Here is a 26,617-nt window from a genome sequence, read left to right as displayed (position 1 = left end):
TGTGTCATCTGCATATTTCAGGTTGTTAATAAGCCTTCCTCCAATCCTGATACTGCATTCTTCTTCTTCATATAATCCAGTTTCTCTGATGATTAGCTCAGCATACAGGTTGAATAAGTATGGTGAAAGGACACAACTCCGACACCTTTCCTGATTTTAAACCATGAAGTATTCCCTTGCTCTGTTTGCATAGCTACCACTTGATAACACACACACACATATACAAACACATACATACACAGATCCTGCATAAGCATAATAAAGTGTTCTAGAATTCACATTCTTCTCAAGGATATACATCATTTGTTATAGTTCATATAGTCTAATGCTTTTGCATAGTCAATAAAACACAAACATCATTCTGCTATTATGTGCATTCAGCATTGTTCGTCCTGACATCAGTCATCATATCCCTTGCTCCACACCTTCTCTATTTGGTCATAATTTCTGGCTGCTCTCTATTTAAGTACTGCTGCAACCATTTTTTGATAATCTTTAACAGAATTTTACTTGCATGTTATATTAATGATATTGTTCTATAATTGGCATACATTCTTGGGTTACTATACAAAGCAAGGTTGTTTCATTAGTATATTGCAGGTTCTCAACCTGTGGTTAATGACCCCTTTGAGGGTCAAGCGACTGTTTCACAGGGGCTGCCGATTCTTAACAGTAGCAAAATTACAGACATGAAGTAGCAACAAAAATAACTTAATGGTTGGGGGTCACCATGACATGAGGAGCTGTATTAAAGGATCACAGCATTTAGGAGGGTTGAGAACCACTGACCTAACAATTGTTGAATTAGAAATTTTTGTGGACTTCGCTTCACCCACGTGTTACATCATGGTTTTAGTGGCTTATTTTCTTATGATACACATTCTTACTCTGAGATTTCAATGAACTGTGTACGTTAGCATGTCTCACAAGTCTCTATTTCAGTCATCTATGCAACAGGTATTTTTTTACAACTCTGTAGTATGTTCCAGTTTAACTTTAAGGACTTGAAATTGAGGCTATCACTTAATTTATATTCTATTGGAAGGAGAAAGATGTATTTGATTAAAAGTTGAAGAAAAATGAGGGGCAGCCTACTATGGGAAGGCTTGATGTCAGTGTTGGGTCAATGGTAGAATTTTCACCGGGGTCTATTCTGGCCAATGCTTCTTATGCTTAGTCACAGTCTCTGTCAAGTTGCTATGCTGCGGAACAGGAAGATAAGCCAGGAGCGAAGATCTGACCATCTCCTGAAAACCAGCCAGTGAAACTCTTAGAGTTCTCAACAGTCCAATATGCAACTGATCAAGAGGATGGCCCTGCATCAGTTAGTGTTTGTTCAGTTGTATAGGGGGTTGCCCAGCCCAACTCCTCTGAAACTAACAGCAGCAGTAATAGGCAAGCCTGCAAGGCTTATTTGATTTCAAGAACAGCAGAAGGAAGAGTGGTGGTGCTGAGAACATACGAGTGAGTCTAGTAGATGGCAGGAGAGACCGGTTGGGAAGCAGATCAAGTAGTGCTCTGTGGATTGTTTTAAGAGGTTTATATACAAGAACAATTGAATATTGAGAAGCCCTCCCAGCCCTGTCCAGATCAAGTCCATAAGTCCGATATTAGCCCATATGTCTGATACCAATCTATAAAGCCCTCTTCAGACTCATGAAACACATGCAATAACGCAAAATGCCAGAAGATCACAGGCCAGTGGGAAGGAAGTCTTGCGGATCCAGTGGCGTTGTAAGCATCTTAGCAGTGGCAAGGGTCTCCAAGTGGCTCCTCCAGCTCAGGGCACTAGCATAGCTCCACGTATCATCTCTGCTGGAATGTCTCACAGGGAGTCTACGTCTCTGCCTCCTCCAGTGAGCTATTTCTCTCTTTAACGCCTCCAAATGAGGTACTCAAACTGCGACCTGATTGATAGGCTAAACCCCACCACTTCACTCTTAAGTCCCTCTCAAATTGACAACAGATTATCTATCTACCACAAATATATTGACATATTTCACTTGGATAGCCATGATATCTTAAGACCATCACATCTAAGACAAATCTATCTTTCTCATCTTCCCATCCCAAAGTTGCTCTCTCTTTCAGTATCTTTCTTGTGGTAGAGACTCAGCCACCACCCAAATTCTCTTGAACTCCTTGTAGGACACCACTCAAAATGGAAATAAAGCACTGCAAACATCTTTAATAATCAGAATGTGGAACGTATGAAATATGAATCTAGGCAAATAGGAAATCATCAAAAATTAAATGGAACACATCTTGATATCTCAGGCATTATTGAAATGAACTGATATTGTACATTTGAGTCAGCATATCTCAAGCTGAATAAATGGAAGAAAATTCAGGCATCAATTTGTAATATTGAAGGATTCTATGAGCAAAATATTGCATGTTGCAGGAAACATCAAAAGAAGATAGAAGGAATATAATCACTGTACCAATAATAATTGTTTCTGCCATATCAAGATGTAGCTGTATTTAATGTTCTCTATCTTAGGTCTTTTGGTTCCAATATGGACTGCAATGGTTAAACAGAAATCACAGACAAAATTCATAATTTATTATGCTAACAAGTTCCTATGCTAGTGAGAATGCTCAGGATAGTTGCTTATCAGGATGTGTTAAAAAGTTCTTTCAGGTCTACTAATAAGTGCCCAATCTATTAATAAATGCCCAAAGGTGCATTCCATTCCTCTGGAAGCCTCAACCGAAAGGAATTCAGCTCAAGTTCCATAGGTCAGCAAAGCCAGCTCTCTGATTGAGGTCTCAGAGTCACACCATTCCAAAAACCAGCTTCCTGCACAAAAGCATTCAGCCTTACTTGCTCTGTTGGATGGGAAGTTCACCACCTTGTTTCATGCTCTGGTTCCTTGTTCTGTTTCTGCTACTCTTCTGATGATAACAGCTGCCTTTTATATCTTAAAAGTTCAAAGACATGTACATGCAAATATATATAGGAGGATGGGGAAATAGATCTATGTGTCTGTATTTATAGGTCAAGTATTAAGGTGGCGGAAGGACCTTGGGCCTCTACTCAAACACTCCCTCAATGCATGAATACCTTCTTTTATTAAATTGGAACTCTATGATGCTCACTCTACCGACACAACGGCTGGAGCCAAAGTGGGTGAACAAGTAAATGTGAAGAAAGCTGATGGTGCCCGGCTATCAAAAGAGATAGTGACTGGGGTCTTAAAGGCTTGAAGATAAACAAGCGGCCATCTAGCTCAGAAGCAACAAAGTCCACATGGAAGAACACACCAGCCTGTGTGATCGAGTGGTCCCAAAGGGATCAGTTACCAGGCATCAAAGAAAAAAAAATCATATCATTGACTGCACACCTCCATGATAGGATCGCTGAAGACAAATGGGTGCATAAGCAAAGGTGGTGAAGAAAGCTGATGGTGCCCGGCTATCAAAAGAGATAGTGTCTGGGGTCTTAAAGGCTTGAAGGTGAACAAGCGGCCATCTAGCTCAGAAGCAAATAAGCCCACATGGAAGAAGCACACCGGCCAGTGCGATCACGAGGTGCCCAAGGGACCAGGTATAAGGCATCATGCAAAAAAAAAAAAGATATAAGTGTGTGTATGTATGTGTATATATGTGTATATGTATATATGTATGTGTATATATGTATATATATCATAGTAAATGAAGGGGGAAGTGCAGAGTGGAGACCCAAGGCCCAAGTGTCGGCCAATGGATATCCCCTCATAGAGGGGTTTAGGAGAGGAGATGGGTTAATTAGGGTGTGAGGTAGTATCGATGAAGAACACAGCTTTCCCCCAGATCCTGGATGCTTCCTCCCCCCAACTACCATGATCCGAATTCTACCTTGCAGAGCTGGATAGGACAGAGGCTGTACACTGGTACATATGAGGGTTGGAGGTACAGGGAATCCAGGGTGGATGATACCTTCAGGACCAAGGGTGTGAGGGACGATGCTGGGAGAGTGGAGGGTGAGTGGGTTGGAAAGGGGGAACTGATTACAAGGATCCACATGTGACCTCTTCCCTGGGAGAGGGACAGCAGAGAAGGGGGGAAGGGAGACCCCGGATAGGGCAAGATATGACAAAATAACGATGTATAAATTACCAAGGGCATATGAGGGAGGGGGGAATGGGGAGAGAGGGGGGGAAAAAAGAGGACCTGATGCAAGGGGCTTAAGTGGAGAGCAAATGCCTTGAGAATGATTGGGGCAGGGAATGTATGGATGTGCTTTATACAATTGATGTATGTATATGTATGGATTGTGGTAAGAGTTGTTCGAGTCCCTAATAAAATGTAAAAGAAGGAAAGAGAAAAAAATGATTAGGGCAAAGACTGTACAGATGTGCTTTATACAATTGATGTATGTATATGTATAAACTGTGAAAAGAATTGTATCAGCCCCAATAAATTGTTAAAATAAAAAAAATGTAAAAAAATAAAAAGTTCACTGCACAGGAAATCTCTGGTACAGAGCATGTGGTCTACTGTTGGCTATTGTTAGTCATGTGATTCCTCCTCCCCTTTCTCAAAGGCTCATTTTATACACAGCAGGACAGCATTGCAAGGAATCAGTTACCCAGAGGTGAATCCTATCACTATCTTCTGCCATCTTCTTACCAGACCCAATCAAGAATAGGTGGTTTGGTGAAAGACTTACCTTCAATAACCCATTGCCCCTGCACGAGAATATGATCAATAAATAACCTGGTGGTATTGCAGGAAGCTGCACAGACTACCAATTGAAATGTGTCAACAAGCTGATGAAACACTGGAAGCATTCCCTACTCTATGCCAACCAACCAAAGGAGATCCTTATTTGTGTCTGAAATGTTGTCAATTAATATGACCCTTCTAACCATAATACCTTTTGTGATGTATTATAAATTATAACCTCTGCGCTTATGGTTCTAATACCACTTGGGAGGGTTGTCTCTGTTATGCTAACCATGAGAATTACGGTGGCTTAAGTCTCTGCGATAGTAGCCTGTGGGAACCAAGTTATCACCCTTTATTTCCTCATGGGTAATTCGAACTGAGAAAGCCTTGGTACCTAGTGGCTAAATATTGGGCTGTGATCCACAAGGTAACTATTGTGCTACCAGGACTTACAGTAAAGATAGTTTTCCATAATATATTCACAAATTGAAATGGGGAAAAATTTAAATCATTTTATTGGGGGCTCAAACACCTCTTATCACAATCCATCCATCCATCCATTGTGTCATTACATTTGTACGTTTGTTGCCATTATCATTCTCAAAACATTTTCTTTCTCCTTGAGCCCTCCTCCTCCCTCCCTCATGAACCCTTGATAATTTATGTTATTATTATTTTTTCATGCCTTGCACTGACCAATATCTCCCTTCACCCACTTTTATGTTTTCCGTCCCCCTGGGAGGGGTTATAGGTGATTGGTTGTGATAGGCTCCCCCTTTCTCCCCCCACTTTCCCCTTCCCCTCCTGGTATTGCTATTCTCAATATCAGTCCGGCGGGGGTGGGGGGTATCTTTCCTGAGTTTCCAGCTTTTACCTGTACCCAAGTACATTCTCTGGTCTAGACAGATTTATAAGGTAGAATTGGGGTCATGATATAGTTGGGGGAGGAAGCATTAAACTAGAGGAAAGTTGTATGTTTCAACAGTGCTATGCTGGACTCTGACTGGCTTGTCTCTTCATTGTGACCCTTCTGTAAGGGGATGTTCAATTGTCTACAGATGGATTTTGGGTCTCTACTTTGCACTCACCCACATTCACAATGATATGCTTTTTTGTTCTTTGATGACTGGTATCTGATCCCTTTGACACCTCATGATCACACAGGCTGGTGTGCTTCCTCCATGTGGACTTTGCTGCTTCAGAGCTAGATGACCGCTTGTTTATCTTCAAGCCTTTTAGACCCTGGGTGCTATATCTTTTGATAGCCAGGCACCATCAGTTTTCTTCATCACATTTGCTTGTGCACCCACTTTGTCTTCAGCGATCGTGTAGGGAAGGTGAGAATCATGGAATGGCAGGCTATTAGAACAAAGTCTTCTTGTGTTGCGTGAGTACGTAAGTAGAGGACCAATGTCCATCTGCTACCTTAATACTAAACCTATAAATGTATGTACATAGATATATTTCCCTGTCATATATAAATATATTTACATATGTACATGCCTATATTTAGATCTCTATAAATGCCCTTTACCTAGTTCTTTTCTCTCTTTCTTTTTATTTTCCTCTTGTCCCACTATCATGTTCAGCCTTCATTTGGGTTTCAGTAATTCCTCTTGGTTATATTGCCCTTGATCTAGTCTTACCAGGCCTCCTACGACCTCCTCATCATCAATTTTAGATCACTTGTTGTTCCCTTGTCCCTGGGTTTGTTAACACCTACTTCCTTTCCCCTGCCTCCTCCACTCCCATGTCCCCCCGGAACCATCTGCCTTTTTGTTTTCATCTCTGGATTGGTTATCCTGTCTATCTTATTTAGATAGACATGTAGAGACAATAAGCACAAAAACAAGACAGAGCAAAACAAAGCAACAAAATAACAAAAAAAGACAAGCTTATAAATAGTTCAGGGTCTGTTTGTTGACCCTTAGGAGTATTCTCCAGACAAGTCTGGTGGGGTGCCATGCCCTGGCCCCACAATCTATATTTGGTATTCCCCGGGAACTTCATTGCTTTCCTTCTCTTGCTGTTCTGTTGCATGCCCTTAGTGTTTCGTACCGGTGTGGTGGGATCAGATCAGGTACAATTACCACACTTTGTCTCCAGTGTTGTCACTCATAGCATTATGGGTCAGTGAGGAATGCCGTGTCTCATAGTGGGGCTGGCCCTATGATCCTTTCTGTGCATTGGCTGCTCTGAGCAGGAATATTGTCCTTGGGACTTGGTGGACCAGGATGTGTTCCACTCTCTCTTGCTCTCCCTGCATTTGTTCCTGTGTGTTCTGATCAAACATGTCCCTCTCCCTGAGCTGTAGCTTCAGTGCTGTCCTCTGAAGTACATTCTTCTGGGGGGTGGGCGGCGAGTGAGGGGGCTATCCACTTAGATGGTATTGGGGCCGGCCCCTCAGACCTCTCTATTAGTTCCCTGCTTCATGCTGGTATGTTGCATTCACGTCTTGGTGCACCGGGTTGAAGGCTGGTCCCTCTCTCCCTGTGGAGATATAAACAATATCTTCCTCTTGGGTGGGTTAGTGCCCTATTCCCCTGCTACCCATGTTTTTTTTCCCCTCCCTTTACAGTTGGCATGTATCCCTGGATTTGGTTTTGCCCCTGCCAGACTACCTGGACCTCACTCCAGGAATGTATGTATATAGTAGCTTTCTCCCCGTACCCAATTTGCATTTTTAAGCTTACCTCAGTGGACTCATGTACTTGTCCTTTTGTGCTTGGCTTACTTCGCCCCTGCGGTGATGTGCTTCATGCATTCATCACTGCTTTTTAGGGATGCGTAGTATTCCATTGTATGTATGTACCACAGTTTTTTAATCCATTCGTCAGTTGATGGAAATTTGGGTTGTTTTCAATTCCTTGCAATTGTGAACTGTGCTGCAATGAACATTGAGCACATATATCTAGCCATGGTTTGTTTCTTGCCTCTTCTGGGTATATGCCCAGTAGGGGGATTGCTGGGTCACATGGAAGCTTAATTTCCATCTGTTTTAGATATCGCCAGATTGAAATGGGAAATCGCATTCTACTTATTGAAAGGTTCATTGATACTGTAGTCTTACTTTGATCATTACTTGTAAAAAATCGGATCTATAGCACATTATAATGTATATGTATGCTATTATGCAGTTGCAAAATCTATTAGGGGTTTAAAAAGTTTATGGGGATTTTCCATTATCTTTTTGAAGTCCCTTTGTGTTGTATATATAAAATATATTTAGAAGATATACTTATAAATATATTCTCATTTGAGAATTGTGCAGTAATAGTTGTAATAATTTGAAATATTTGGAGTCTATGAAAATAGAGAACTTGAATTATAATTTAATTAACAGATATAAAATTTCTTTGAGGAACTGTGATGGAGCTATATGTCCAGTGATAAACCTGTGGAATTTTCAGCTGGGCAGTATGACATGGACACTTTGAATGGATTATGGTTGCGGTTAATTTGGGGGGATTTAGATTCTGTTAAGTACCTTCAAAATAGTTGATGCAATCGTTGTATTTTAAAATATCCATGGGAAGTTGCTTCAAAAAATTTTGTGGGGAAGTGCCACTGTATCTGAATTGCATATTTTCCATGAACTTCTTGAATCCCCAACATATTTACAGAATGCTGAGAAGTAAATTCTATAGAAGCACACATTTTACTAATGGTGAAAATTTATAGATGTCACCTTGCTCTAGAGCCTGCATGACTACATAGTCTTTCAGCAGCTGCGTCTCTGTCATTTGCTTAGGATACCAAACCCTTTTATCACCTGACCCCTTCTAGTTTTATGTAGTTTCACTGTATAGGTAATTGTGTTTGCTACGTCATATCTAGTTCCAGCAAGACAAAACTACCTGAAGTTCCGTGTACTAGTATATGTACTGCTCTTTCTGTCTTTTGCCTTTTTTTGGTGTGCTTCCCCTCCCCCCTTCTTTGCCTTCTACACTTTCCTTACGATTCAGATCGAAGAATTCTTGTTACCCCCTTCATGTATTATTAGCTTGGAGGCTCACATTGCTGGCTTCCTCATGCCCTCTTTCAGACCTTTCATGATACTTATCAGATTACTTTGTAATTATCTCCTTCTTTTCCCTCAATTAGAGTGTGAGGTCTCTGAGATTTGGCTAAGTTTTAGCCATGCCTCTTCAATGCCCAGTTATCTGCCTCTCCTGGAAATAAATTAATTTATTGGCTCAATAATTGTCGAAGGAAGCAAGGAAAAGTGATTTTCGATGGATAGAAGGTTGAGTTTTATGCTTAACATTTTAAAAGTCCGAACTGTAAATGAACCGTAAAAGGCTATTTCTAGTATCTGCTTGTTATTTTTTGGCTGTACAATTTGCAATTACTGGTAAGGGTTTCACTTGAATATAGGATTTTGAAATTACCAATGGATAGAAGGAGTGCACAGTTCTTTAAGCGATGAGACAAGTATTCCTGATTTTGACTTTGCTGCTAACTTGCTGTGTGGCCATGGGCAAGTAAATCAACCTTGGCATTGATTTTTCCCATCTGTAAAATGGATCAGTGATTAGATTACTTTTAACATGTCTTCCATCTTTGATTTAGCGAAGAGTAGAAATTAATGAGCAAAAAATGATTATCCTTGGCAAAAGGAATAAAAATATGTGGGATTGATTTATAGTCTTTTATATTGTGAACCTTAGGTATAAATAGACACCGTTGGTTTTGTTTCATTTGCAAAGTGTCTAAAGTGCTGTGTCACAGATTTTATTCTTAATGCAAAAATAATACTACATAATTAAAGCAAAATAATTCAAAGCATCATGATTGATGAAAGAGGTTGGATCTGAAAATCTAGGAGAATGTGGAATAATAGTTCTTTTCCCTTACAGATTATAGTTGAAGTTCTTTCACCAAATGTATAATTCAATCTGATTAAGGCCATACTTTCCAAGGCATTTCTCTCATCTTAGAAATGAATTTACTTAGGGTGAAACATTTCTTAGTAGCCAATTAGTCATTAAAGCTTTTTTTTTCCAATGAAGGTCATTAATGTTGAAAGTTGCAGGCATGCTAATCTGTATTTCTTTTGGTCAAATGAAGTAATTAAATTGTATGAAGTATCACTGAATGACATATATTTGAGAATTTTTTAAGGGTTTGAGACTATATTGTCTGTCCAAGACAAAGGCAGTCTTTCCTTTCTTGTCAGCCACTCTACACCGCCCCCACCCCCACCCAGACCCCCCTGCTTTTCTCCCTCCACCTGCTTGGAAAAGCTGTATTTCTTCCGACAACCTCATAATTGCCCTTCTGTGCCTGAGTCGGGCCTCAGGAAAGGCCCATCGCATCTGTAAGGCTGGCAGCAAAATGGTATTTCCAGGCAGGCACAGGGGTGCTGGGTAGTAAGCCAATCCACAGCTTTGTCTGAGCAGCTGAGAACTTCGCCGGTTATTACCACGGTGTTCAGTAACACAGACCTGTGCCCTGAGCACGGGAAGCCCTGAGCAAGTGTCAGGTCAATATTTATAGACCAGTACGTGGCTGCCGCGCAGAGCGAAACACGCACGTAAAGGGCAGGGGAAGAAGGAGCGCAGTGGAGGGAGCTTGAATGCCGCCCCCCCTAAGAAAAAAGAGTGGTGGGTGTTTTTTCCAAAAAAAAAAACAAAAACCAAGACCAACAACCCTATTTTTTCACCGCCAGGTTCAAACTTCTGCTGAATCATAACCATTTGGCTCTGAGCTATGACAAGAGAGGAAACCAAAAGTTAAAGGAGTCAGGCTGCGCTAAGTGAGGAAGGTAAGTCCTGAGCCCATGCGCCTCCTTTGTCCTCCAACCTCACAACCCCAGCTCCCTGGCCGCCGCCGACACCGGCTGCTGTGCATCAGTCCGCAAGGAGCCGCGTGCACGGTAGAGCTGGGGGGGGGGGGGGGCTGCCTGCTGCTGGGGAATGTTCTGGTTGGGAGGGAGTGTCGCTCTTGTTCGGCTGCTGGGGAGCTGGGGCCATTCACCATACACTTCAGTCATGTGGGTGGAAGAGTGATTTCGTGTGCATCCTCTGCCCGCTCCTTCTTTTAAACTCGGAGTATTCCAGTTGTTAAATTACTATTTACGTTTACATTGGAATTAAAACAGTCGGATCCGTAAGCGTATCAGAATGAGTTGTTTGGGAATGAAATATAAGGGGTGGGATTGCAGATGAACATGCGAGGAGAAAGTAGACAGTAGCAAAAGGGGGAGACTTTCCACGTTGTTAACATGGGGCTTCTTAAAGAAAAACAATGTCCATTTGACAGGGTGCTAAAGTGGAACAATCACTATCCCTGGGTCTAGCGAGTACCAGGAGGGGGAGAAGCTAAGAGCAGTCTCTTAATCCAAGGACGTCTCTGCTTGTCCAAGTGAGTTGCTAGATAGCTTCCTCACAAATTGTGACTTCCAGCTAAATACATAGACTTTCAAACTCTAGGTACACATTAGACAGATTGCTTCCTTTTCATCACACGTGTAAGTGTCTTTGAGTGCCAGTGTATTCATTGACTCGTGTTGTCTGGCGTGTCCGCAGTATCATGAAGAGTGATGGTTCGGCAGAGGGGCACAAAGAGATTGTTTTATATGTATTTTCTGATTTAGGACCTCCATGAAAATGCTTGAGTTTCATCCACGTACTTTGGAAAATAACTGAATATGTTGCTTCATTGACATAGGGTACTTATTTACTAGGTAAAACTTACCTGCTGACCTTGTGAAAGCTCTTACATTTTCCATTGTAAAACTGTAGGCGTTACCATCATATTTAAATTTATAGGTGAGGTTTTTGTTGGTGATTAATGTTCCTGAAGGTTTTCTGCACTACATAGCAATGTGTTAAAAAAAAGTAATCATAAAGTTTCTGTGAAACTTCAACTTAAGTTGTACAACTTGAACAATAGAGATAAAAGGGGAAAGTTCCTAGTTGGGCAGATTTTGTAACATGCAAGGAACAACTCATTCAACAACGGGATAAGCCACATTCAAAACAGCAGGTGGAATAGGTCTTCCTGGAAAGGGAATATTTTTAAATGAAATCAGCAGTTACATAGTATCATTTTTGTTGAATATTGCTTAGGTCATTTAAAAAATATATACAATATGTCGGAAGAACTCTATTACTATTTTAAGGTTAATCTAATTGAAATATAAACATGAAATATTTTAAAATTCATGTGATTCTTGTTTTGATCCTCCAAACCAAACCTTCTGATTTTACTTTCTTAAGTTTCCCTTACTAATTTAAGAGGAGGAGTTTGATATAGATGGTCGACAACAGTGAAGATTTTTTTTTAAAAAATGCAACAACTGTGGATCTGGGATGAGCATTACCCAATTAAAGAATCAGACTGGGTAATTGAATCAATGAGTTTTTCTTGGATTTCTTCTTATTCTCATCATTAAGACTGTTGTGATAGTTCGTTATGTTATAGCTTATAGTTTTAAGTTTATAAATTACATAAAAGCTTACATGGTATTGCTTTCCAGCCCTCTTTTCACTGGCTCTTTGCTTCTTCCCCTGCACATTTTGTTTCAGAAATACCAGGTGGAAATTCGGGGCAATACACCAGGGACACATAAAAAGAGTATGATGAAAAGAAACTAAAGGAATTTGCCCACCAGTCATGCTAGAAATAAGATAATTATGATATCAGTTGATAAAGCCGTAAAGGAAAATGTATTTTGCTTGAAGCCTGATTAAAAAAAACTTCCCAGTATTACTTCTGATACTGTTTTCAAACCTGATGCTAGCAACCATATCTTTAAGTAACATACTATATGCAGGCTTAAAAAATGAAGATGGGATATTTTAGATTATGTGTTCCATATCTACGGAAGCAAAACTAAGTGTGTTTCACATGCGTGTTCATGTTAATTTTGTCACAGGGCTCTTATTGCCTCAGTCTTATCTAAATCAGTGTTTCTCACAGTGGACAATACCTACACTTTGTCCTAGATTATGGGATATAGGACAAAAGCTTTCCATCGCCACAGGGGCACTGAGTAATTTTTTTTTTAAGGAATCAGTAGGCTAAGTACGTTTGGGAACCAATGGCATAGCACTTGCGAAGCTCAATAATGTAGCGTTTTCTGTTGCTTCTTTCTTCTTCTTCTTTTCCACAGATGGTAAGCTGGTAGTGGCCAGGTTGTTAAAAAGTATTTTCTTTTAGTTCCCCAAGACTAGACTATAACAGGGGCACAAAAATTTGAACTAAGCTAAAATTTATACTACTTAATTTAAATTCATGTTCTGCTTTATATGCCTCTTTTGTTTAATATATTTTTAAGCCTAGACTACTTGGATATAAGGAAAATTGGCCAAGTAGATAGGAGATACTTTCTAGGACCAGCAGCAATGCTTTAAAAATTTTTTAAATTCTGTTATTTTTTGACATTAACCAGAGTGAGTTGTCTGTGTGTATATGTGCATTTATCCAGAAAAAGTAGATCTTTGTTCAATGCATAAAAATTTATTTGAATAATGAAAGATATTTAGCTGACAGATATTGGTTCACTATTTTGATTAAACTTTTCAGAATGAGCTAGTTGCTTCTCCCACGTAGATGAAAGGCAACTTTATCTCACTGCCATTAAATTGACAGACGAACTGCCCCTGTGGGTTTCTGAGATTGTTACTGTTTACAGAAGTAGAAAGCTTCATCTGTGCCTGTGGATCAGCTGGTGATTTCAAACTGCTGACCTTGCATTTAGCAGCCCACTGTGTAATCCACTATGCCACATGTTAAATTAATTGACATCCTGGCAAACTGAAAACAATATATACCCGGTACCAGTTACCATCTAATTGATTTTGACTCATGAGGACCCTTTGTCTGTGGTCTTAGAACTGTGGACCAGTTGTCAGTGATGGAGTTTTTTTGAGGACCCTGTGAGTTGATTGGAATCTCTGATCTTTTTTTTTTTTAATACCTTTAGTGGAGGCTCTTACATCTCTTATCACAATTCTTTCATTTCTCCAATATGTCAAGTACATTTGTACATATGCCGCCATCATCATTTTCAAAGCATTCTCTTCCCGCGTAAGCCCCTGATATCAGCTTCGCATTTCTTTCTCCCTCCCTCATGAAACCTTGATAAGTTATAGGTTATTTTTTCCATATCTTAAATCATCCTCTGTTACCCCTCACCCACTTTTCCATAATTCTTCCTCTTAGGAGGGGGTTCTAAGTTGATCCTTGTGATCAGTTCCCCTTTTCTCCCCCCTCCCCTAATCCTCCTGGGATCTCTACTCTCCTTGTTGGCCCTGGAGGGGTTATCTATCCTGGATTCCCTGTGTTGAAGGCTCTTATCTGTAGCAGTGTGCAGACTCTGGTCTAAGCCTATTTGTGAGGTAGAATTGAGGTCACGATGGTAGGGGGAAGGAGGCACCAAAGAATTAGAGGAAAGTTATGTGTTTCATTGGTGCTATACTGCACACTGACTGGCTCATCTCTTCCGTGTGACCCCTCTATGAGGGAATGTCGAATTGTCTACAGATGGACATTGGGTCTCCACTCCATGCCCCTCCCCCCCATTTACCTTGGGTATGATTTTATTCTGAGTCTTAGATGCCTGATATCTGATCCCATTGACACCTCCTGATCACACAGGGTGGTGTGCTTCTTCTATGTGGGCTTTGTTGCTTCTGAGCTAGATGGCCGCTTGTTTATCTTCAAGCCTTTAAGACCACAGATGCTACATCTTTTGATAGCCGGGCACCATAAACTTTCTTCACCACATTTGCTTATGCACACATTTGTCTTCAGTGATCATGTGGGAAGGTGAGCATCACCGAAAGCGAGATTATTAGAATAAAGTGTTCTTGTGTTAAGGGAGTACTTGAGTTCAGGCCCAATGTACATCTGCAACGTTAATTCTTAACATAGAGACACGAGTACATAGTTCTATTCCCCTCCTTATATATAAATATATTTACATATGTACATGTCCGTATTTAGGTCTCTATAAGTGTCCTTTGTCTCCTGGTTATTTCCTTTATTTCCTTTTTACTTCCCACTTGTCGCACCATCATGTTCTGCCTTTATTCAGGTTTAGTAATTCCTCGCTACTACATTGCTCTTGATTGAGCCCCTCTAGGCATCCTATGACTTTCCTTCCATTGATTTTAGTTCACTTGTTGTTCCCTTGTCCCTGGCATGGTTCCCCCCCACATCCTTTCTCCCATCTCTTCTTCTCCATTCCTCCCCCCTGCCCCCGAACCATCAGTCCAGTTCTTTTCATATCTGGATTGTTTATCCCACCTATCTTATCTGGATAGACATTCAGATACATTAATAAGTGCAAAAACCAGGCAAAACCAAATAAAATAACAAAGGAAGTCAAAATCAATAAAACAATAATGTTAACAACAGAAAACAAGAATAAAATAACAATAGCAAAAAGAAAGCCACTGACAAAAATGGAAAAGCCTATAAATAGGCTTGCTTGTTGGCCTTTATGAGTGTTTTCTAGTCCAGTTTGATGGGGTGCCACACTCTCTTTCCCAAGTCTAATTTTGGTATTCCCTGGGGGTTTCATCATTCTGCTCCCCCTGCTACCCTGCTGCGCGCCCTCAGTGCCTCACCCCAGTGTGATGGGGCAGACAATGCACTCTTCCCGCACTGTGTCTCCACTGCTCTCCCCTGCAGCATCATTGTTCAGTGAGGGATGCCGTGTCTCATGGTACGGCCCTCCCTGTGCATTGTCTGCCTCCGGGACTTGGTGGCCAGGATGTCCTCTCCTCCCTCTCCATCACTGAACATTAGAATGTTTCAACTATTTGTGTACTTAGAAACCTGACCACAGTGCTATACCTTGAGGCCCAGTGAGGTTTTACAGGGAAGCATAGGTTTGTCTTCTGCAGAATTAGAGTGGAATTGTTCTTAAACATTATTGATAAAGATGTGTCCTGACTTTCATTTATCATTACAGAGATAGTTAGGAACTTCAGAAAATCATGACTTCACATTTCTCCAACCTGAAGGGTAATATTCTATTTTAGATGGAAGAATTTGCTTCTCAAAATAGAAATGTTGAAAGAAAAGGAAGTCAATGTTTAAAAAAAAAAGTTAAGAAATAGCAGCTGTTTCTTTCAGCTCTGGTACTCATAATTAAGATTTATTTTGTCCTTACTTGTGTTTTATTTGCTATTATACATGAAAGTACTTTGTACTTCAGTGTTTAGTATGCTATACAAAAAATAATGCGCAGTGTGGAGTAATTTACAATTCTAACATGTGGGTTATTTTCTCTTTTTTTATATTAGCAGTTTGTACCTTTTATGCTTTATGAACCTCTCCCAGACATCGAATATGACTTTTTTGTTGTCATTTATTTAACCTTAAATTATAACTTTCTTAGGAATGAAAACAAGATTGGTTTTTCATAGGAAAATTTGGTAATGCTTTAATTTGCTTGGGGTGGGCCAGAATTTATTTTCAGATAGATTTTGCTTGCTTAAATGTAGGGAAAGTGCCTGTACCAAAATATTGTGAACATATATTGTGTATAAAATATTATAATGAGCCAATATCTAAAACTGTGAGTAGGGAGGCAATATGCAAAACGATGATGTCTTTTGGTTATAGGTCAGAAATGCATCTACTTCCCATCAGTGATGAAAGATAGCCCTGCTTGCCTTAATATTGAAGGATTATAGAAATTAAAAATGACATATCAGCAACAAAAAGAGGTTAAAGAACTTTGGGATTCAAGTGGGGTGTAAAAGTTTTTATCAGAAGTATAACCTTTTATTTTTACTTTCTTGATTTGTTTATGTGTTAGCAGCTTAGCTTGTTATCACAGTTTTCCTGAAGGAGTGGATGGCATAGGCTTCATGTAATCCGAGAAGAATAAATGAGTTATGGAAGTAGAACCTGAAAGCTCCGCCACTTCAGTGTTCTTTCATAGACGGGAGTGTGCACTGCTCAGAGCTGAAGTAACTTGTCAAAATCATCCTGTAAAACGCGTAGGTGTGGTCACGTTGGTCCCACCTCACAGTGACCCTGTGTACTAGAGAACAATACTCCGCCCAGTTCTGTGCCGCCCTCACCACTGTTCCTATTGATGTGTGAGCCCATTGTGGTACCTATCGCCGGAGAGGCTTCCTTTTTTCCCACTGACCCTCTACTTCACCACACATGATGTCCTTTGCTAGGGTTTGTTGTTTTCTCACAATAATATGTCCAAAGACATGAGATGAAGTCTCACCAGCTTAACTTTATTTTTAATCGTTTTATTGGGTGCTCGTACAACTCTTATCACAATCCATACATCCATCCATTGTGTCAAGCACATTTGTTGCCTTCTTCATTCTTAAAACATTTGCTTTCAACTTGTGCCCTTGGTATCAGCTCCTCACATTTCCCCTTCCTCCCTCACAAACCTTTGATAATTTATAAATTATTATTATTTTGTCATGTCTTACACTGTCTGATGTCTCCCTTAACCCACTTTTCTGTTGCCCATCCCCCAGGGAGGGGGTTATATATAGATCACTCTGATCGGTTCACCCTTTCTCCCCCACCTCCCTTTCCCCTCCTGGTATCGCTGCGCTCATTATTGGTCCGGAGGGGTTTATCTGTCCTAGAATCCCTGTTTTTCCAGCTCTTATCTATACCAGTGTACACCCTCTTGTCTAACCGGATTTGTAAATAGAATTGGGATCATGATAATGGGAGGGAAGAAACATTAAAGAACTAGAAGAAAGTTGTATGTTTCAACAGTGCTATATTGCACCTTGACTGGCTCATCTCCTCCCCGTGACCCTTCTGTAAGTTGCCTACAGATGGGCTTTGGGTCCCCACTCCACACTCCCCTTATTCACAATGATATAATTTTTGTTCTTTGATGTCTGATACCTGATCCCATCGACACCTCGTGATCACACAGGCTGGTGTGCTTCTTCCATGTGGGATTTGTTGCTTCTCAGCTAGGTGGCTGCTTGTTTATCTTCAAACCTTTCAGACCCCAGATGCTATATCTTGGATAGCTGGGCACCATCAGCTTTCTTCACTACATTTGCTTATGTACCTACTTTGTCTTTAGTGATTGTGTCAGGAAGGTGAGCATAATGGAATGCCAATTTAATAGAACAAAGTGTTCTTACATTGAGGGAGTACTTGAGTGGAGGCCCAATGTCCATCTACTACCTTAATACTAAACCTATAATTATATGCACATAGTTGTATTTCCACATTGTCATATATAAATATATTTACATATACATATGTACGTGCCCGTATTTAGCCCTTATAAATACCCTTTACTTCCCAATTCTTTCCTCTATTTCCTTTTTCTTTCCTCTTGTCCCACTATCATGTTCAGCCTTCATTTGGGTTTTAGTAATTCTTCTTGGTTATATTGCCCTTGATTAAGCGCTACAGGCCTTTTCCCCCTTTGTCGCCATTGATTTTGGATCACTTGTTCTTTCTTTGTCCCTGGGTTTGTTAACACCCATCCCTTCCCCCCCCCCCTCCCCCTCTCCCATGTGCTCCCGGAACCATCAGTCCCATTGTTTTCTACCCCAGATTGTTTATCCTGCCTGTCTTATCTAGATAAACCTGCAGAGATAATATGTGTAAAAAACAAGACAGAGCAAAACAAAGCAACAAAAGAAAACAAAGAACAACAACAAAAAGAACCAATGACAAAAAATAAAAAAAAGCCTGTAAAAAGTTCAAGGTCTGTTTGTTGACCTTTTGGAGTGTTTTCCAGGCAGGTCTGATGGGGTGCCATGCCCTGGCCCAAAGTCTATTTTTGGTATTCCCTGGGGGCTTTGTTGCTCTTTCCCCCTGCTATTCTCTTGCATTAGTGTTTCGCCTCAAGTCAGATCAGGCACCATTTCTGCACTGTGTCTTCAGTGTTGCCCCCTGAAATAGTTTAGGTTTATTGTGCCAACCTGGCCAATAAACATATGTGGGATTAAGTGAAGGGCGGAGAGATAAATGGCTTGGTGTGCCTTACCTTTCTAGTTCTTGGGTTTCTTGCTTTTTGATGGTCGCATCAGAGTGCAGCTCTCTTAGTCAGTTCCCTGCTTCAGCTGGCAAAGCTCCCTTCCTGCAAGGCATCCCTGAGAAGTCACATGGACCTATCTTGATGCAACCCTGGGTGTTGGGGCAGACCCCTGCCAGAGCCGAGATGCTTACATGCTCACTGATTCGGCTTTCCTCTTTGCAGTTGGTATCATTGCTTGTGTTTTGTGAGACTGAGGAGGATTTTCTAGATCGGTGTCAGACATAAGGGCTAATGTCGAACTTATGGGCTTGGACAGCACTGGTTTGGATGCGTCCTTAATGTTCAGTTACCCTTTATATAAAACTCTCCTCTGTTATACATATATGAGTTTCTATGGATTTGCTTCCATATTTTACCCAGAGTAACTCATCCTTTATGGGTAAGTGAGGGATGTTGTGTCTCCTGGTGGGCCGGCCCTATGGTCCTCTTTGTGCTTTGGCTGCTCTGAGCAAGAATATCGTCCTCAGAGCTTGGTGGGCCAAGATGTGTTCCTCTCTCTCTCTCTCTTTCCCTTCATTTGCTCCTGTGTGTTCTGATTAGACATGTCCCTCTTCCTGAGCTGTAGCTTCAGTGCTGCAGTGAATTCTTCTGTGGGGAGGGAGTGGCTGTCCACATCGTTGGGATTGGGGCAGATCACCCCTAAGCCCCTTTTGCATTTTTAAGTCTACCCCAGCAGATTCTTGTTATACTTGTTGTTTTGTGGTTGGCTTACTTCGCTTAGCATAATTTTCTCCAGTTCTTCCCATGTGACAATGTGCTTTATGCGTTCATCACTGCTTTTTTAGGGATTCATTGTATGTATGTGCCACAGTTTTGTAATCCACTCATCAGTTGATGGAAGTTTGGGTTGTTTCCAACTCCTTGCAATTGCAAACTGTGCCACGATGAACATTGGAGCACAGATGTCTGGCTGTGATTCGTTTCTTGCCTCTTCTGGGTACATGCCCAGTAGGGGGACTGCTGGGTCATATGGTAGCTCAATTTCCATCTGTTTTAGATATCGCCAAATTGATTTCCATAGTGGCTGTACATACCTACAGGTCCGCCAGCAGTGGATGAGGGTTCTTATCTCATCACAGCACTTGTCGCTTTCTGATTTTTTGAATTGGGCTATCTTTGAGGGTGGTAGGTGTTACCTCATTGTTGCTTTAAGTTGCATTTCACGTACAGCTAATGATCAGGAACATTTTCTCATGTTTATTGGCCATTCAGATTGCTGCCCTTATGACACTTCTGTTCAGGTCCTTTGCCCACCTCCTCAGTGGGCAATTCGTTTTTCTCTTTTTGGAAGCTAGCACATTTTAGTAAGAAGGCCTTTGTCTGATGTGTCATTGCTAAAGATTTTTTTCGCAGTCTGTAGGCTCTCTTATTACTCTCGGGAATTCTTTCAACGTACACAGGCATTTTATCTTCAATATATCTCACGTGTCTATTTGTGACTTATCTGTATTTGTGTCCTTCCCTGTTTCTGATAGCCGATGGGTTCCCATCATCTTAACTTCTAAGGAGCACTCTGGCTACACTTATTTAAGACAGCTTTGTTTATTCGGTCAGGCTATGTTCAGTTGCGCATTGTACATGGTATTATTCCAATAAACCAATTGTTCCGCTGTCTTCCTCATTCATTGTCCAACTTTGACATGCTTTTGAGACAACTGAAAATACTCGGACCCGGCTCAGGTGCACCTTAGTCCTCAACGTGCTGTTCTTGCTCTTCAACATTTGAAAAGGTCTCGGACAGCAGATTTACCCAATATAATGACTTCTGCTTCCATGAGCATTGATGGTGGATGCAAGCCAGATAAAATCCTCGACAACTTAAAATCACTTTCATGATGCTGCTTAATACTCCAGTGGGCAGGATTCTACTTTTCTTTTGCATATTGAAATACTACTTAAAATTTGAATGAAAAAAATTATAAATATAAACCTAATGATAAAAGGCTTTTTCTATCCTGATTATAATTACTCTTACTTTTATTTTGCACCTTGCATTAACATCTAAATGGTCATTATTTGTGTGTTTTATGTTATATTATTATCATTTGTCGTACTGTATAATTCATGGATGTTAATGCTATTTATTACTTTCCCTAACTGAGATGGAGTGTTTACTCCTCCTACCCACCTTAGCTGTATTTAAAATATAGGAAATCCTCAGATTATGGTCTTCTGAGTTACGTCAAACTCATGGATATGAACAACGTTGTTAAAGTCTGTTACATTAAACACTTGAGGTACATGCAATGGCTCATAATAACAAGCGAATGCCAATTTATATCACACTTCAATGCATTATTATTACTGTACAAGTATTAATATGTTAAAAAGCTTTGATGCATCTCGAAATGTTTCTTTTGTGTTTGTTTAAGCATACAAGTTTGCAGAACACCAAGAGAAATATTTGACGGACATGATATGGGAAGTGTACCTATCGGTAATGTTACATCGGAAAAGGATCTTTTATTCCAACTTCCTTCCATAGTTACCTAACGGCAGACTGAGGACACGGCTAGGGCCACATCCAACCTCGTCTAACGAGGCCAGGGGGCAGGAGGTTCCAGCAAGGAGGCTTCCCGTGAAGCAGAAATCAAACACGCCTTCAACTGCCACCCTTCTTGGCTCAATTTTGATATCAGGTGCCCCTTGTCCCCCACTCTTCTCTGCTAGGCTTTATCATTCCCTCCACTGCAAGGGCGACCTAGAACTCCAAGACAAGACTCACCGTTACAGGAGTTTATTGAGGAAGTTAACTGGTCAGGATGAAAAACATTAAGACTACATACAGTCCCTTCTGTTCGTAGCAGCTCCTATTCTTAGCCATTGGCAGGCATGCCTCTCATTTCTCAGCCTCTCAAAATATAAATAATGAAGGGGGCAGAGAGGAGTGATCCAAACCTTGTTGGAATAGAGTCCTTTTTCTGTGTTCTTGTCTCCAAAGACATTGGGCCTCCGGGTTTATTCCATTCCTATGAATGTGAGGGTACCCCGCGCATTTAAGGACGCAGGGTTTTTAAGCAAGTAGCCGACTGACCTTCTCGGTCTTAGCCTGTGTGTCGTCATCTTCTCATTTCTCCTCCTACGTTTCAAAACGAGCGCTCTTCTCCACCTAATTAAAGAAAAAGGTCTGGTTAATCCTTGGTCAGCATTTTTCATTGCACTGATACTTTTTCTAATTTATGGTATTACTTATTGTTTTATATACTTTCCTGGAAAAAAAGGTGTATGCTTTCTCAATCCATGCGCTGATATCATAGATGAAAGTGATGTTTAACTGTTATTAATTACTTGTGAGCATAAATGCAGTGAATTATTAGTTAATAGAGTTTTTGTTTATAAATGCTTTTTTCATTATTAAAACTAACCTGTATTTTCTTTCTCTGCTGTGAAATCCAGGATCCTCTTCTGTGCAGCAATAGGAAAGCTAGTTTTTTAGGTTTTATAATTTGATGTATTAATGTTATGTATTAATGTTAAGGAATTTATCAGTGAAGTACTTTATCACTCCTTATTGAATTTTTCTTCCCCACTCTTTTTGTGATGTCATTTTTATCTTGTTTTCCTGTTGGGAAAATTTAATATCATACACTTCTCCATCTATAAAACAAACAAAACCCACTGGCATCGATTCTATTTCTGCTCATAGTGAGTGACCCTGTAGGACAGGGCTGTTTCCTAGGATTTTTGATACAATAACGGTATGTGGAAGCAGACTGCCTCATCTTTTTCCCGGAAGACACTTAGTGGGTTTGAACCATTGATCTTTTGTTAGCAGCCCAACACTTAACTCACTCAGCCACCAGGGCTTCTTTATAATTGATAGTGTATTTAACATTTTATCTCTGTGGAATAAAAGTTTATGTTTTTTGCTAAAAGAAGTTTAGATATGGGAGCACATTAGAGCATTGTTGCTGGTTTTAATTTAACATGCTCCTTAAAAATCACTGTAGGCGAGAGGTTGGCTCGATTATCCATAGAGAAGACCTCATCAGAACCTCTCTTTAACTCCTGGAGGCTAGAGCACTGATAATGCCAGAATCTCAAAATAGACCGAAGGAATTCTACATTTAAATAATTCTATATTTGGAAACTGAAAAATATTTGTACATTTCTTCAGATTTTAGGACCCCCTTTGGTTTTTATCATTGGCTTCCATTCCAGTCCAAATTGCCATTCGGTTCTTGCTCCTAAACACCCAGCACTTATCTGCTGAATGATCCTAGCAAGAGAACTGGCAAGGGTGTGGCCATTACTGCAGCAGGGAGTGACGGTTGCCTCTGGGCCTCCATTTCTGTGATTCCAAGTTTCATTCAGGGAAGAAATGCATTGCTCCTGGGTGGAGTGAATCTCTGTTTCTGAAAGTGAGTCTGCATCACTGGTAGCCTTGCTTGCGATCTCTTTGAAATGACTTGCTCATGAGACTCGTGCCTGTTGCGGTAGCATCAAGTTCTGATATTTGAAGCTGGAAAGAAAGTTCTCCATATATTTGAGTGTCATTAGAGCTGAAAGTATGTATTAATCGTGCATTTGGCTTGATGGAAAAGAGGTTCGACTAGTAGGCTACGAATGGACATAGCTCATAAATACAGTGTGTTAGTTTAGGTAGACTAGAGAAACAAATTCATAAATATGTATAAGAAAGAGCTTTATATACAAAAGCAATTGGATATTGAGAAAACATCCCAGCCCAGTCTAGATCAAATCAATAAGTCCGATATTAGCCCATATATCCCATACCAATTTGTAAATTCCTCTTCAGATTCACACAACACATGCAATGATGCTGAATACAGGAAGGTCACAAGCCAGTGGGTGGAAAGTCTGTGGATCCAGTGGCAGAGGAAACATCTCAGCGATGTGACGTCTTCAGCTCCAGGGCTCTAGTATGGCTCCATGTGCCTGTACACAGGAATGTCTCGCAGGGAGTGAGTGAGTGTCTGACCTCTGGTGAGCCATTTATCTCCTTATCGCCTCTAAATGAGGTCATCAAGCTGCGACCTGTTTGACAGGCTACACTCCACCCCTTCACTCTTAAGTCTCAAATTGACAGGATTATGTAACTAACACGGATAGTACTCTTTTTCTAAATGTGTGAAGGAAGACGTATGGACGATTAAAAAGACAAGTTATTTGTGATCTTAGTGTTCGGTTATGATTTTAGTCACTGAAATATATATTTTTATACTGTATAACTTGAGGTAAATAATTTTGCTACAGATAGGTAATATATGATTTCTTTCATTCATTCATTCATTTTGGGTCACTATGCCCATTATTGGTTCATTGGTAAAAATCAAACTACAATTCCTCGGGGGTTTCATTTCATATTCCTGCCCTGGGGTGTGTGAAAACAATGATGCCTTTTATTTCACTATGCAGGTTGGGCTTGTATTAGGGCCTGGAAATGTAGGCATCAGTGTCTGTCCTGATTGTCAAGCTTGAAAATGCTAGCCTATCTTTTACTTTGCTAGTGCGCCTCTATTAGGAATATCCTCATTTGGGTGGCTGTACATCGATTTTCTCCCGTGAAAACGCCTGGAAGGCCAGTTCAGAGTGGCAGGCGCTGGATGAAGGCTTTTTCTTTCTGTCTGCTCGGGAGAAAAGCGAGCTGTTTCTTCATCTTCTGCTCCTTGATTCCTTGGAGACCTGTGTGTGGCTGGGCATCTACTTTACCCCACCTCTGCTTTTGTAACCTGCTCATGTTATATCTTGTAAGAGATTGGCTTAAGACACAACCCTAATTTGATCTCATTACCATAATGAACACAACCCCATTCCCAAAGGGAACAATAATGTCATGCATCAAGCTTAGAATTTATATATATATTTGTGGAGGAGGGGGATACAATTGGATTGACAACAAAGTTTATTCATATTATACCTCTATTTTTCTATCATACTCTTACCTTCCAGCTTTAATATAAAGACAATTATAACTGTCGTTGGAACATAATTTGATATGTGATTTGATATTTATTAATTCCTCTGGTACAATTTTGTTCTTCTGTGTTAAACTCACCAACAGTCTTGCTTTTTCCACTTCATCTGTATATCCTTCATAGCTTCATCTGCAAATGAATATGTACTCCCAGTAGCAGTTTAGCCTATAACCTTGACATTTATTCCTGTGTTTATTGTCAGAGGCCTGTTGGCAAATCTAAGTTGACAATAATGGGGAAGAAAGCATGGTGACCTAGGACAGTGTGCTCTATAGTAATTTAAGTTTTTGTGGATGACTGGATTTTTTTTTCTTTGGTTTATTTCTTTTAAATGAATTCACATACAAAAAATAACATGAATGAATTGGCGTATATGTAGTCTTTTCAGTTATTTAAAAATTGCTGTGTGTAATTTTTATTGGTAGAACTAGACAACCAATTACTTAGAGAAACACCCCCCTTCCCTGCTGTTGGACTCCACAGTGGCTTGGTACAGGTTCCAAAGCACAGAGTGAGTTTAAGATATGTTGCTGAAACCATGTGTTCTTAACTTGAAGATCTGGTTTTGTGGTCAATTTGAAGCTTCTCGCTAGTAGAAAGGAAATGTGATATTTACACTGACATGATTTCAATTTCATAATGGCCTAGACACCATATGATTTTCACAGAAGAAGAGATTCAATCTTTCATTTTGGTTAGATTTTAATAAAATACTTTCCATGTAATACATATGTTTCTTTTTATTAACTTCATATTGCCAGTGATATTAAAGGATGCTCTTTGAGACATAAAGCCTACCTCAGATGGAGTACTGGTTTACACACACCCTAAGCTATGTAATACACACACACACACACACACACGACCAATTGTGTGCATGCATTCTCCTTCCATCCCCATTCTCAAGACAAGGCTGCTCATGTTTCCATGGTGAGTCCTTCAGCAAGCGTGCTGACTCAGGTGACTGGTGGGCAGCCTACAGGGCCACCCAGCAGGCCGGGGCTCGGGCATGCTCTGTAATCTCGTCTACCGTCTTCTTTCCCTTCCTCCTTTCTCTATTCCCTTCCCTCCTTTAGTTTCTCCTTGTTGGTATTGTTTTTTCCTTTCTTTCCTTGTTCATATGTTAGTCCATTGCATCTCGAGCAATGATTTTTTAAAAAAACATTTTATTAGGGGCTCATACAACTCTTATCACAATCCATACATATACATACATCAATTGTATAAAGCATATCCGCACATTCCCTGCCCCAATCATTCTCAAAGCATTTGCTCTCCACTTAAGCCGTTTGCATCAGGTCCTCTTTTTTTCCCCTCCCTCCCCGCTCCCCCCTCCCTCATGTGCCCTTGGTAATTTACAGATTGTTATTTTGTCATATCTTGCCCTATCCGGAGTCTCCCTTACCCCCCTTCTCTGCTGTCCCTCTCCCAGGGAGGAGGTCACATGTGGATCCTTGTAATCAGTTCCCCCTTTCCAACCCACTCACCCTCCACTCTCCCAGCATCGCCCCTCACACCCTTGGTCCTGAAGATCGAGCAGTGATTTATCAATAGGAGCTGCCCCTTTTTCCCCTTTTGAAACGCCAGCCGTTGTCTTTTGTCTTGAATTTATTGCCCAATAATATCAGAAAATGCTCAGTTTAATTTGAAGAAACACTTTCTCCTTTTAATGGAAACATTCAGTCTGGAAGTAAAAGCAAGTTGTATCCCCAAATGTGAAAGTAACATCATTATCTTTTCAGTTTCCTCTAAAGTCATCTTTACTCCTTTATTTTAAAATTAAGGATACTTTGAATAACATTTACATTAGGCCTTGTGATACTTCTGGCTATTACTCTCTCTATTTTAAAAGGAGGAGGAAGTGCGCTTTGAGGGAGGTTAAATAACCATGCAACCTTTCTACCCCACATTCCTTCTACCCTCCAGGCATCGCCACTCTCACCACTGGTCCTGAAGGAGTCATCTGTCCTGGATTCCCTGCGTTTCCAGTTGCTATCTGTACCTATGTACATCC

The 26,617-nt window shown here is 40.5% G+C and overlaps 1 protein-coding gene across 1 annotated transcript in view; it reads left to right on the top strand.

The window, feature by feature from the left end:
* The window catches only part of BMPR1B (bone morphogenetic protein receptor type 1B), a 464,772-nt gene that overhangs the window by 263,413 nt on the left and 174,742 nt on the right, over positions 1 to 26,617 (top strand). The window contains exon 3 of the mRNA XM_075544005.1: positions 10,325 to 10,420. The gene's annotated coding sequence lies outside the window, so the exon portion shown is untranslated. The remainder of the gene's footprint in view (positions 1 to 10,324; positions 10,421 to 26,617) is intronic.

This window comes from Tenrec ecaudatus, chromosome 3, assembly GCF_050624435.1.
Source record: "Tenrec ecaudatus isolate mTenEca1 chromosome 3, mTenEca1.hap1, whole genome shotgun sequence".
NCBI lineage: Eukaryota > Metazoa > Chordata > Mammalia > Afrosoricida > Tenrecidae > Tenrec > Tenrec ecaudatus.
The sequence above is the reverse complement of the archived record's forward strand: the minus strand, read 5'-3'. Positions and strand labels throughout refer to the sequence as shown.